This window comes from Leopardus geoffroyi, chromosome A2 (genome assembly GCF_018350155.1).
Source record: "Leopardus geoffroyi isolate Oge1 chromosome A2, O.geoffroyi_Oge1_pat1.0, whole genome shotgun sequence".
Taxonomy (NCBI): domain Eukaryota; kingdom Metazoa; phylum Chordata; class Mammalia; order Carnivora; family Felidae; genus Leopardus; species Leopardus geoffroyi.
The window spans coordinates 36,878,030-36,892,610 of record NC_059331.1 but is presented as its reverse complement, the minus strand read 5'-3'; the positions used below and the strand labels follow the sequence as shown (position 1 = coordinate 36,892,610).

The 14,581-nt window shown below is 41.3% G+C and overlaps 1 protein-coding gene and 1 long non-coding RNA gene across 8 annotated transcripts in view; one reads left to right on the top strand and one right to left on the bottom strand.

The window, feature by feature from the left end:
• The window catches only part of LOC123605856 (protein shisa-9-like), a 153,980-nt gene that overhangs the window by 97,189 nt on the left and 42,210 nt on the right, over positions 1-14,581 (top strand). For 2 of the 6 annotated variants that reach the window (XR_006715936.1, XR_006715951.1), the window contains one exon: positions 510-2,231. The exons of the other annotated variants lie outside the window; for them this stretch is intronic. The gene's annotated coding sequence lies outside the window, so the exon portion shown is untranslated. Of the gene's footprint in view, positions 1-509; positions 2,232-14,581 lie in introns of those variants that run through there. 6 annotated transcript variants of the gene reach the window in all.
• LOC123605860 overlaps positions 1-14,581 on the bottom strand; it is a 64,363-nt gene that overhangs the window by 38,396 nt on the left and 11,386 nt on the right. The window lies entirely within an intron of this gene.

Sequence of the window (14,581 nt, the reverse complement as noted above, 5' to 3'; positions counted from 1 at the left end):
CCTCACATTTTTCTTAAGGCTCCTTTCCTGTTGTTTTGTTTTGTTTTTATCTCAGTTGTAATGTCCCCTATTGGTAGCTCATACCAGTTCTTCCAGGGTCCCTTCCAGGCCAATAGCCAATTTTTGCATCTTCCTCTGAATATCTGGGGGCAAATGAGTGACAAATTTGTCATTTAAAATCATCTCAGCCTCAGGGGTGTCAGGGGAGATAGCCATATATTTAATGAGAGCCTCCCTAAACCTCTCTAGGAAGGCCATCGGGCTCCCATTTTGTGTTTGTAAAATAGTGGCTAATTTAACATAATTTAAGGGCTTAACCTTAGACCTCCTTAATGTCTCTAAAGCACAAGCTTGGAAGTGGTGGCAATACCATTTCTTAATGGGATGGTCATAGTCTCAATTAGGACCTTGGGATGTAATTACCTGGACCCCAGTAGGAAACCAAAAGTTCCCTATAGGGCCTCCAACCCCATGATAATTAGCGAGTTGTCTTTATCTTTTTCTTTCAGAATTTATGGATCAAAATCATCCCAACTTTTCAGAATGCATCCCACAGGAGTATTGGCCTTGGCTGGAGAATTGCCCATCTATAGGAAAAGGAGGAAGAGGCATCCCTTATCTTAATTTTCCCATAGCTGGTCAGGAGAAGCTTCATGTCCTAATCCTGATAGTTGGACAGGAGAAGAAGCCTCATCTCCTGGCCCTGCATTTTGCCTGGCTACTCCACTGGCAGCCAAAAGCTTTGTCAGTCTCGTGAGGTGCTGGGAGCAGTCACTCTTGTCCAGGATGACCCTACCTCCAAGAACTGACCTTGTCTTCCCTGATTTCTCCTATCGCTCTGTTTTCTGCCTGCAGGACTTTGGGGGTATTGACTACGACCAAGCAAGACTTCCCTGGTTTAGAAGGATGCACTAATTTTATTTTGGCCCAAGAGTAATCATCTTTACAAATATATTTTAAAAGGCTTGTGAAAACCATTTTTTGTAAGGATAAAATTGGCTGCCCAGAGGGCTGAAAGGGCCAAAGTAGAGGTCTATTTCCTTGCCTTTTTCAGCAGTGCCCACAGAAATGTGTTCTAGCCATTTAGAGTATCTAGGATGTTACAAATTGGAGGACACTGGGCTAAGTGTAGCAAAATGGCTCCTATGTATTCTAGTAAAAGCCCTTTATATATTATAGTGATCTATCCCTTAAATGACACAGGCATCCATTCCTGTTCGAAACAGAAACAACCCAAATATGGAGCATTTGGAGTCTGGCAGCGAGGACATTGTCACCATCTCCCCAGCCTTTGGATCAAAGGAGGGGAAATTTCAAGGCTTGAGTAAAACAAATCAAAAGGGCATGCTGTCCTGCTTTTTTGGTTAAAATCACATTCTCCCCCATCTTTTTGGGCAGACAGAAGTGGGGGGAAAACCTTTGTTTACCTTTTTTTTTTTTTAATCAAAAGCATACTGACAATCCAAGAAACCTTTGCTTTTTTAACAGATACTAGGGCAGAATTTTAATCTTATACCAGTGTACTTTTAAAATCCATTTATTTTAACCTTAGTCCGTCATGAGCACGTATAAAATTTATTTCTAAAGATTTCCCTTCACAAACCTTCTACAACTTTCCTTTCCTTTCAGATTGTGACCTAAGCCCCTTTTCTCCAAACAACCAGTCTCATTTGGGACAAAATTACCTTCTTTTACCTTCAACAAAAATGTATTCCCCTTCCTTACATCTTCCTTACATATATCCTACTTTTCTACATAGTAACTTTCTTATCAGTCTTAATTACATTAAGCAGAATTTTAACTCTTAAGAAACCTTAGTCTCCAATGAAAACTAAGTAGTAACCAATTGTGAACTGTTACAGAATTCGGCAGATGGCAAAATTATCAATTAAGCAAAAGCATGTTTTCCAAAAGACCCAAATATCCTTTGTTTCTGTGCAATAAGAAGTAAAAAGCACAAACCTATGTTTAGCAATCAATGCTTTAGCACTTTATCTCGTTTGGAAAAGACCTAGATGTCCAATGAATTCAATTTCAATTTATCATGCTAGCAAAACTTCTAAGTTTCAGGTTGCCAAAGACTTTGAAAGCTATCTTAACAATTACCCATGAAAACTTTAAGAACTAACCATCATTTTAAGTCACACTTTTGCGAACAAATTGCAACAGAGATAACATAAGCTAATTTGACCTTCAGTAAACCTAGATAGAATAAAAAGTTTTCTATTTAATGCTGACTCTATTTTTAATTAAACCAACAAACTTGAATTCATTTAAATACCAAAGTTTCTCTTGCATCCGCTTTAAAGACAATCAGTTTGTTCCCTATTGTCAGTTTTTACCTGGGACACTGGTGGGGAGATCTGAAGTGGTGGCCCAAGGGAATGCTCTTCGCTCCCTGACATCAGAGGGTGGGAGGAGAAACCAATGATGCCTGAGGCACTGAGGATGGTATAGCAGCCAGTTATGCAGGCCTCACCCAAGGTGGTGCAGAAACAGGAGAAGGGGGAGGGGAAGGCAGAAGAGGCAAGATTCTGTCTAAAAGCCTAAGGCAGATAAAAGCCCAGAGAGCAGACAGAGAGGTCTCCTGGTCCTAAAGTCTGTCAACTTGAACAGATGAGCAGACGCCAGGTTTTTCCACCAAGTGGAATTAGGCAGTACATGTTGGGCTAGAGAAGACAGAGAACTTTCCCCGATTAAAAGGAGTTTCAGCAGTGGCTTGGGAATATTCTTTAAAGTCTCCATTCCGAGGTAGACTAACTAGAGATAGTTGGCTCTAATCACCATAGTCAATGACCCAGGAAGTGAATGAGGAAGAAGCCCCCACATACAGTTAGAGTAACTAGGGATGTGCTCAGGATGGACTAAGAATGTATTAGGAAAAACAGAGAGTGTTAGAGTCCCATTTGTTAGGGATGGCCTGTCTTTTTTCTTTCCTCAGTACCCTGGGTTAGGTTTTGGAACACTTCTATATATTGATCAGGGTTGTCTGCAACTTTGCTTAGGTTCTTTTTATTTGCTTAGAATCTTGCAAGGAAAATGGAACTTTCATGAGACCAAATTCACCATGAAGCATTTTAGTCAATAGATACATTGAATATGCCTTCCTCTCAAGGGGAAGATTTTTCATCTCTGACAATCCTGGATAAGGAAGGCATGAGTATCTAACAGGTAGCTTTTCCTGAGAAGAGCCCTCAGAGGACAAGTCTGCAAGAACTTGCTTTTCTCAGCCCCTTTAAAGGCCAGAAGGTTGGCACCTAACTTATAAGTCTTATATCAGGAAATTTTGACCATTCACCCTCTCTTTTACAATATAGATCTAACACGGCAGCCCCAAACCTCTGGGATGCAGCAAAGGCAGTCATAAGAGGGAAGTATATAGCAAGCCAGGCCTTCCTAAAGAAGGAAGAAAGGTCTCAAATACACAACCTAACCTTACACCTTAAAGAGCTGGAGAAAGAATAGAAAATAAAGCCCAAAACAGGCAGCAGAAAGGAAAAAATAAAGATTTGAGCAGAAACCAATGATACCAAAGTCAAGAAAACAGTAGGACAGATCAATGAAACCAGGAGCTTGTTCCTTGAAAGAAGTAACAAAATTGCTAAACCCCTAGCCAGATTGATCACAATGAAAAAGGAAAGGACCCAAATAAATAAAGAATTAAAGAGGAGAGATCACAACCAACACTGCAGAAATAAAAAACAATCTTAAGAGAATATTATGAGCAATTATATTCCGTTTAATTGAGAAATGTGGAAGAAATGGATAAATTCCTAGAAACATATAAGCTACCAAAAGTGGAACAGGAAGAAATAGAAACTTTGAACCCATCACCAGTAAAGAAAGTGGATTATTAATCAAAAATCTCCCAAAAAACAAGAGTCCAGGGCCGGATGGCTTTCCAGTGGACCTCTACCAAATATTTAAAGAAGAGTTAACATCTATTCATGTAAAGCTTTCCCAAAAAATAGAAATGGAAGGCAAGCTACCAAACTCATTCCACGAGGCCAGCATTACCTTGATTCCAAAACCAGACAAAGACCCCACTTAAAAGGAGGACTGCAGACCAATTTTCCTGATGAAAATGGATGCAAAAATTCTCAACGAGATACTAGCCAAGCAGATCCAACAATACATTAAAAGCATTATTCACCACGATCAAGTGGGATTTATACCTGGGACACAGGGCTGGTTCAATATCTGCAAATCAATCTATGTGATACATCACATTAATAAAGAGTAAGAACCACATAATCCTCTCAATAGATGCAGAGAATGCATCTGACAAAATACATCATCCTCTCTTGATAAGAACCCTCAAGGAAGGAGGAATAGAAGAATCATACCTCAAGATCATAAAAGCTAGATACAAAAGACCCACTTCTAATATCATCCTCAATGGGGAAAAATTGAGACTTTTCCTCTTAAGGTCAGGAACATGACAAGGATGTCCATGGTTACCATTGTTATTCAGCATAGTGTTGGAAGTCCTAGCCTCAGCAATCACACAACACAAGGAAATAAAAGGCATCCAAATCGGCAAGGAGGAAGTCAAAATTTCAGTCTTTGCAGTCGATACGATACTCTATGTGGAAAATCCAAAAGATTCCACCAAAAAAAAAAAAAAAAAAACTGCTAGAACTGATCCATGAATTCAGCAAAGTCGCAGGATATAAAATCAATGCACAGAAATTGGTTGGATTTTTATACACCAATAATGAACCAGCAGAAAATCAAGGAATCAACTCCATTTACAATTGCACCAAAACCCAGAAAATATCTAGGGATAAACCTAACCGAAGGGGTAAAAATTCGATACAGTGAAAACTATAGAAAGCTTATGAAAGAAATTGGAGAAGACACCAAAAGATGGAAAAATATTCCAAGCTCATGGATTGGAAGAACAAATATTGTTAAGGTGTTAGTACTACCCAAAGAAATCTACATACTCAGTGTAATCCCTATCAAAATAACTCCAGCATTCTTCACAGAGCTACAACAAAAAAAAAAAAAAACTCTAAAATTTGTATGGAACCAGAAAAAAACCCAAATAGCCAAAGCAATCCTGAAAAAAAAAAACCAAGAGTGGAGGTACCACAAGGCCGGACTTCAAGATGTATCACAAAGCTGTAATCATCAAGACAGTATGGTACTGGCACAAAAGCAGACACATAGATCAACTGAACAGAATAGAGAACCCAGAAATGGACCCACAAACGTATGGCCAACTAATCTTTGGCAAAGCAGGAAAGAATATCCAATGGAAAAAAGTCTCTTCAGCAAATGGTGTTGGGAAAACTAGACAGCGACATTACACAAAAGCAAACTCAGAATGGATGAAAGACCTAAACGCAATGCGGGAAGCCATCAAAATCCTAGAGGAGAAAGCAGGCAAAAACCTCTTTGATCTCGGCCACAGCAACTTCTAACTTGACGTCTCTGGAGGCAAGGAAAGTAAAAGCGAAAATGAACTACTGGGACTTCAACAAGATAAAAAGCTTAACTGACTGAGCCACCCAGATGCCCTTCCATTGAGCAATTTTAATGGCTTTTCTTAAACCAGAAGGTTGAAACAAAGTTCAGTCTTCTACCAAAAAAAGCCTCATGAATCTGTTAATGATTATTACTTTTTACTCCAAATTGTCTTTAATGAAAACTCTGCTCCTCCTTTAGATCTATGTTTATTAATGTGCTAGTCTGGGATCTTTCCCTTTTAGTTAAAAGAACCAAGAATGGAATGGGAAACTATGCCCACTCCAGGTTTAATTAACCTGGAAAACCACTTTGCTCAGACCCTAGATGAGTCATCTAGTGGAAAGACTGTTAAATTTTCAATTCTCAACTCCAGCAAATAAAGCCCCCCCACAAACTAGAAGCCTAGTTCCTGCTGTGACTGAAACAACTAGGACATTGGAAAAAAAGATGGTTATAAGTTTAAGAGCTTCAAGACCCTCCAGCCCTCTTGCCAACCTTTTCAATGTCCTCCCAATTCCCAATGGTGGGATTCCAAGGAACAATGGAGCCCTTCCCAACCCTCACTCTTAATCTCTTTGGAGAAACTACTTTCCAGATTGGGAATGAATATATCTCTTGTCTTTACTGAAGCTGGAACTAACCCCAGTGCTATAAAGCAGCCCTAGCCTTGGAGTACAAAAACAGTTCATTTGGTGGGGATCTATTAGATCTCAACAGGTTCCTATCTCTGAACCTACTTGCTTTGATCCAGGCCCTTTGAGAGATATACACCCTATTCTCCTTAGTTCTTCGACCCCTATTCATTAACTGGACTGAGATTTCTTAGAAAAATATCATGCTGGAATTTCTCTTGTACAAAAGGGAAAAATAATTCTAGAATTTGACAACAGTAACCAAAATAGCAAAAAGGGGAAACAAATTATCCTTTGGCACCTTTTCTGTGCCGTGTCTATGCTGGTACTATCGCTGAGTCTGGCGGTACTGATCATTTATTCCTACTGGATCAGCTACCATCCTCTTTATGGGAAAAATCTTCAACTGATCTTGGCAGAATCCACAGTGTACCTCCCGTCAAGATTCAAATCGATCCTGCAAAACTTCTCCCTAGAATTAATCAAAATCCTATAAATTAAGAAGGCCTTCAAGGCATCAACACCCTAATAGAATGTTACAAGGCTCGTGGCCTCATTATCCCCTGCAGTAGTCCATGTAACACCTCTATTACACCTGTGAGAAAACCCAACTGCTGAGGATAGTACTTTGTCCAAGACCTCCGAGAAATAAATAGCACTGTTATCCCTCGATATACCCTTCTTCCCAAACCTCACACTCTACCAACATCCACTCCCACTGAAAGCAAAGTTTTCACTATCCTTGACCTATGTGCTGTAGTTTTTAGCATTCCAGTTGATATGGACAGCCAGTATGTTTTTGCCTTCACTTGCAGGGAATGACAATACATTTGGACTGTAACCTCCCTGGGTTTCACAGAGTGCTTCGTGTTTCCCACACACCTGAAAGGCTGATTTGGATGATGGAAAGTGTTCTGTAGGCTCTACTTTGTTACAGTGTGTCTATGATTTGCTTCTCTGTTCCCCTCCTCATGCCTCTTCACACGAAGACAGCATCCATCTGTGAAAACTTTTGGCTTTAAAAGGCCTATGAAGACTCCAAAGAAAAACTGCAGTTTGCTCAAACTCAGGTTAGGCATTTAGCTCACCTATTGTCAGAACAAGGCCAATATCTAGATCCAGGCAGACTCAAAGCATCCTCAATCTCCCACAACCTAAAATTACAAGGCTTTTACAAGGCTTTCTTGGACTGGCTGTCTACTGTCAAAACTGGATTCCAATCTTCTCTCTTGAGGCTCAGCTTCTATATGCTTTACTAAAAAAATGAGAATCCTAACCCTACTATTCGGAAAGAGTAGGGGGATGACACAGCCTCGGAAACTTTATACCTTTAATTTATGTTATATGGGCCATTATGTATACAAGAGAGCCTCGTCCTTACTCACGATCACCTTGGATTTCCTACCCCCTGGACCGTCCTTCATCATCAGTCCTGGGCTATGAGCCACCCCCCACTCTCCACCGACTCCATTTGGTAAGATGACCTGAACTGGATGAGGGACTTGTAAAGAATATTCATCTTCTTCATGAAAGACTTGGTGGGAATGATGTAGGGATGCTTGTGAGGGCTTGGCAATTCAACTGCAAACCTGCCTGAGGACAGTGTCACATATCTCAAGTTTCTCAGGACATAGTGTACAATGGGCTGTGTCATTTCCCTGTAATGAGGTCAGCTGTAGGTTTCTCTTGTCAAAAAGAAAGAGGAGTTTTACACAAAGGCAGATGTACCGGGAGCACTGGTGACTGTCTGACAGACACAATGCTTTGAGCTCCGTGAAGGATGAGATGCACCCCTAAGTGTAGGTGCCTCAGGTGTCCCGTCTGAAAGGGGGCACATGCATTATATGACACAGACCTTGTGGTCACCATAGTGGAAGTACCAGTGAAGGATCCAGTGCAAAAATAGGGGAAACTCGCATCACGCAGGAATAGAAGGGAAGTTGAGCACAGTAAGCAGAGTTTGAGGAGGTGCAGAGGGGAGGGTGCTGGGATCAGTGAGATGCAGTTGGAGGCCATTCCTGGCCACAGCCTGAGCAGGGAGCATGAGGTCCACACGGAGCTGCTATGTGGGGTCACTCTCAGTGCACAATGCAGTGTTTATCTCCAAAACGTAAGTGCTGCCAAAGTGCACCTAGGCAATCATCTAAATGGATTGTTTTCTCCCTGGGTTTTCTCAAGGTTCTGGATATTTGTGGGAAAAAATGCCCGGCAGATATGGGAAGTTTAACGTGGTCTTACGGAAATGCTTGTCTAAGTTCATATCCCTCAGTGAAACTAAAAGTGAAGAAAGGATCTAGGTCAGCTGAGTGCCTGAACTGGCTTTCAGCCTGAGTCAGACTCCAGTGGGTCAACCTACAATTCAGGGTTGGCCAAGATGCCACCCCTGCTGGACCCCTGTCATCACCCTGACTACAGCTTTCCATCTCCTCAGACTTCTCTCACAATATCCCAAGGTTTTTCCTTTGTTCCTGCTGTCTCAGCCCTAATACCAGTTCTCAGTGGGACCTACACAGAGCCTCAGCTTTGTTTTCTGTGAAACAGGGGTAATATTTGTTTCTAAGGACATTATGAAAAGAAGACATTGAATACAGAATGCATCTGCAAAATGTCTGGGAAGTGTCCACTCACCCTTCTCACAGTTTCAATTAAGATATCTCCACACAATGATCATCAAAAAAAGACGGTCACGGAAGTTCATTAAACTAAGACTGTTAACACCTCAGCCCAGGGACTGGGAATCACTGTTTTAAACACTAAGACAAAGACAGGCTTTTTCTATTAAAACTCAGGACCTACCAGACAAAGAGAGAAAAGATAATTACGAGAATGTGTATATTCATAGATCTACATCTGAGGTGTGAAGACAGTCATATTCCATTACGTATAGACTCACAGATGCAGCCACACACTAATGTGTTCATCTGAGGTCACAGATAAACTACAGAAGACAGAATGCATGTAGGAAAACATTAAACCCTAGGGAAATAACCCCAAATCTCGTAAAAATCACTGCCTTATATGACAACTATTTTGAAATTTGAAGAGGACTGTGTGAGGTGACAGACTATGGTGATTATATATTTAAAAAAAGTGTGACATCTGCTTGAATGCTTTCCCTGCCCACCCTGCGCCCTCTACCTTGTCCTACTTAGTATCTCCTAATACACCTTTCACCGTTCTCTGTTTCAGTGTCTGCTTCTAGCAGGACTTACTCTCACTCCCCATCGAGTACACACAGTGAGGTTCCTATACACACAGATAACAAACTAGCAGAAATTGCAGTGACAGAGGATAGTAACAAGCTCACCTTTTGTGCAGGGGAGCCTGAGAGAGTTTTCTGGGGTGGTGGTAACTTCCTGTATCTAGACTTATGGGGTGCTTGTGCTCATGTATTTTAGAAATATTCACTGACTCCCTGGTCAGATAGACAAGTATCTGTCCCTAGCATATGGCTGATTTCTAATGGTAAGGTATGGTAGGGCAAGGATGAGGGACGAGCAGTGACTGTGGGAGAGGAGTGAGGAGGCCACACATGGAGTCAGACCCTCGCCCAGGATGCCAGGTCTCCACAGACAGCAACCTTGTGTAGGAGGGCTCTGAGGAGCACAGATTTCTTGATCAGTCCTGTGAACTCTATAATCCTCCTCCAGATTTCTCACTGAGGGATGGACAGGGCAGAGGCCAGCAGCTGGAGGACGCCCTGATCATGGCTGGAGTGAAGCAGTGGACCTGGGGGTCAGAGAAAGGGACAGGCAGAAGGTAGGGACAGGGAGGTTGAGAGACAAAGGGAAGAGAAGGGAATGTTTTCTACTGACTTCACCCACATTTCTGTGTGAACAAAAGGAGGTTCTTGTCTCCAAGGGTAGGGAAGAGGGCTGGCAAAAAGACAGAGTGACATTCTCAGTTCAAGTGTCCAGGGTATCTGCCTTGCTCTTGAATACCTAACACAGGAAGCCCATGCTTTCTGTCATAAGTGGAACTGCAGCCCATACCATTTGGTGAAAATTGAAGCAACTATGAAGCCCTCATCATTAAAGCACTGCAACAAGATTATGTGAACATACAGAGAGATACAATAGAAGACAAAGTCCAAAGGCCGACAGACTGCAATACTTATGGGAATATAGACTATCAGAAAAGAAGGTACCCCAAGGTAGACATTCAGACACCTGGGCAATATCTGAAAATGTAAAAAAAAATTTTAGTCCTTCAAAAGCAACATTAGTGTTAGACACAAAGAGATTGTGTTGTAAGGTTTAGGGAGAAACCATATGATTTCATGTTGCTGTACCCATGAGATCAAGTCTCATCAAATTATACCCTTTAACTTGAGGCTATTCGTTATATGTAACTTATACCTCATTAAAGAGAGTTTCAAAACATAAAATACTAGGAGAAAATGTGGGAAAGTTCCTTTCTAATCCTGAAGTGCATGGGTGATAGGAGTCTGTCCGCCCATGTCTCAAAAATCCAGAATAATAAAACATTTAAAAAATTAATAATAGCAGAGTAAGAGGACCCTGAGTTCACCCTGTCCCATGTTTTCAACTACATAACATCCACATCTGTGCCAATGAACCAGAGAGTGATCCAAAGACTGGCAGAACAAACTCTACATCTAAACTGAGAGAAGCTGCATCTGAAAGGTTAGGAAGGTCAGAAAGGTGGAGGGCGGCTGCCTGCAGGGAGGGCAGAGAAAGTGAGCCCTCACACCAGGGAGCTCACACAGGGAAGACTAATCCTCATAACATTTGGCTTTAAAACCCAGAGGGGCTGAATTCCCTTGAGTTTGGATCCTGGAGCTTTGGAGGTCAGCTGACCCAGCACTGGGTGATCCAGGAGGGTGAGTGATAGCCAGGTCCCTGCCTGTGTGGAGAAGAGGCAATGTAAATGTGGCGGTTTACACAATGCGGAGGCAACAGGAGACAGAACTGTTCGTGCTGATTTCTGAGTGCGTTGGGGGACTTCAACAATGAGGGAGGTCACACGCATCATTTTTATCCCGCACCCCCGCAAAACAAGCACAGAGGCACCTACCATGCAGTGAGGCTGCACAGACACTTGCTGCCCAACCTGTTAGCGGTGCGCCAGTCCCAAGGGTTCACTGGGGGACTCACCCACACCAAGCCTGCTGGTCTCAGTGCTGGTCTCAGAGCAAACTTTGTTAAAACCACACAGGAACCCTGTGTGGCCAGCTGCATGCACAGCTGCCAAAGCATGCTGTGCACATCTGCACTGCACCCAGGTGTGCACCCCCCACCACCCTCATCTGTTTCACCCAGCCACATGCCCCCAGCCACTGATGCACTCCGTGCAGAGCCTCAAGCCCCTGGCTGCCCTGGTCCAGGGCCCCCAGCCACCAAAGGACATCAGGAAACCTGGCATAGGACGAGTAGCCCTGTGCAATTTTGCTAACACTCCTGCCCTGCTCCCAAGTTACCCAGCGGGCATATCACCCCACAGCTGGCCTGCCTGGGTACCACTAATACCACTGAGAGTAAGCACAGCCCACAACAGGCACACAATCAGTGCAGACACCTACAATGAAAGGAAAAGTAACCCAGACACTACAGCAGGGAGTGAGCGATATCTCTAAGATATTGTCCTGAAGGTCCAGGTCCTGTAAATAGAGACGTGCACTGCTGAGCATTCCAGGACCTCTTATTCATAAATTCATTAGTTTCAAGAGCAGAAGGCACAGCTGACTTTCTTAACACAGAGAAACAGAGCCAGAGAGACAGACAAAATAGGGACACAGAGCTGTTTACCCACAATGAAAGACCTAGTCAAAGCCACAGCCAGAGATCTAAGCCAAAGTGATATAAGTAACATACCTGATACAGAATTTAAAGCAATGATCATAAGGATACTCATTGGAGTTGCAAAATGAGTAGAAGAGTGAGACCCCTGACATAGAGATAAGGAATAACACAGTAGACAGCGAGGATACAATATATGAGAAACATGCTCGCTGGAATGAACAGAGGGATGGAAGAAGCAGAGGAACAAACTAGTGACCTCGAAGACTGAGTAATGGAAATTAATCACACTGAACCAAACAGAGAGAACAGAATTCTGCAACATGAGATGAGAATAAGGGAACTCAGTGATTACAGAAAACATGATAATATTCATATTATAGGAGTCCCAGAAGAAAGAGAAAAGGGGGCAGAAAATTAATTGGAGGAAATAATAGCTGAAAACTTCCTTAATTGGGGGAGGGAAACAAACATCCAGATCCAAGAGACTAGAGAACTCCCATTAAAATCAACAAAAGCAGTCCAACACCCAGACATATGGTAAGCAAACTTGCAAATTACAGTGATAATAAAGAAAAACTCTTAAAACCATCAAGACAAAAGAAGTCCTTAACTTAGAGGACAAAAGAAGTCCTTACAAGACCCATAAGGCTAGCAACAGATTTCTGAACAGAAACCTGGCAAGTCAGAAGGGAGTGACAGGACATATTCAAAGTGCTGATTGGAAAAATCAGCAGCCAAGAATACTCTATCCAGCAAGGCTATCATTCAGAATGGAAGGAGACACAGTTTCCCAAACAAAAACTAAAGGAGTTTGTACCACTATACCAGTCCTTCAAGAAATATTAAGAGGGACTCTGAGTGCAAAGGAGAGACCAAAAGTGACAGTATAGAGGTACAAGACACAAATCAAGTAAAAAATGAATATTTCTGTAAAAAAATCAGTTAAGGAACTCAGAGAAATGGATTTGAAATATAGTAACATTTACCAAAAACCTAGGGAAGAGAAAATAATGGGTCCAAAGGTAAAAGACCATCAACTTAATACAATCTGTTAAAAGCAGAAGAGGTTACATAAAAACCTAACAGTAACCATATATCAAGAAACAGTCGTAAATATGCAAAGAATAAAGAGAAACAAATGAAAATGTATCACTAAAGTACATCAGCAAAACATGAAAGAAAGACAAGAAAGGATCAGAGAAACTCATGAGAAACCACAACAAAACAGGTAACAAAATGTCAATACATACATACATATCAATCATTACTTTGAAGGTAAATGGAATGAATGCTCCAATCTAGAGATGTACGGTGTAAGAATGGATGAAAAAACAAAACAGGTTTATATGCCTACCAGTGACCCATTGTACACCTCAAGAATGATAGTGAGAAGACAGAGAAACAGCACATAAATGAATGTCAAAAGAAAGCTGGAGTAGCAATATTTGCATCAGAAAAAAAATACACTTAAAACAAAGTACATAATAAGAGACAGAGGAGGACACTATATAAGAGTAAAGGGTACAATCCAAAAAGATGATATAACAACTGTAAATATATCCCACAATTAATTGGGATTTATTCCCAAGCTGCAAGGGTGGTTCAATATTCGCAAATCAATCAATGTGATACAGTATCTCAACAGGAGAAAGGATAAGAACCATATGATTGGGGCACCTGGGTGGCTCAGTGATTTAACAGTCCGACACCAGCCTCAGGTCTTGACCTCATGATTTGTGAGTTCAAGCCCCGAGTTGGACTCTGTGCTGAAAGCTCAGATCCAAGAGCCTGCTTCGAATTCTGCGTCTCCCTCTCTCTGCCCCTCCCCTGCTCACACTCTCTCTCAAAATTAATAAACGTTAAAGAAAAGACCCATACGGCCATTTCAATACATGCAGAAGAAAGCATTTGACAAAGTACAACATCCATTCATGATTATAACCCCCTCAAGTAGGTTTACAGGGAACATACATCGATGTAAGTAAGGTTATCCATGAAAACCCCGTAGTTAACATCATCCTTAATGGGGAAAATCTGAGAGCTTTTCCTCTAAAGTCAGGAACAAGACAAGGATGTTTATTCTCACCACTTTTAATAAACATAATACTGGAAGTCCAAGCAACAGCAACTAGACAAAAAAAAATAAAATAAAATAAAACCAAACCAAATAAAATAAAATAAAAATTAAATAAAATCCAAATCTTGACGAAGTAAAACTTTCACACTTTGTAGATTACATGACACTATATATAGAAACCCTAAAAAGTCCACCCAATAACTGCTAGAACTGATAAATGAATTCAGCAATGTCACAGGATACAAAATCATTGTAAAGAAATCTGTTGCATTTCTAGAACATAATGAAACAGTAGAAAGAGAAATTAAGAAAACAGTCCCATTTACAGTTGTACACCAAATAAGATATCTATGAATAAATCTAACCAAAGTGGTGAGCAACCTATACTCTGAAAACTATAAAACACTGACGAAAGAAATTCAAGATGACGCAAAGAAATGGAAGGGTCCATGGACCCATTCCATGCTCATGGGTCAAAAGTACAAATATTGTGAAAATGTCTATACTTTCCAAAGCAATTGACACAATTAATGCAATCTCCATCAAAACACCAACCGCATTTTTCTCCGAACCACAACAGTCCTAAAATTTGTATGGAACCACAAAAGACCCCAAACTTCGGAGTAAACATTCTT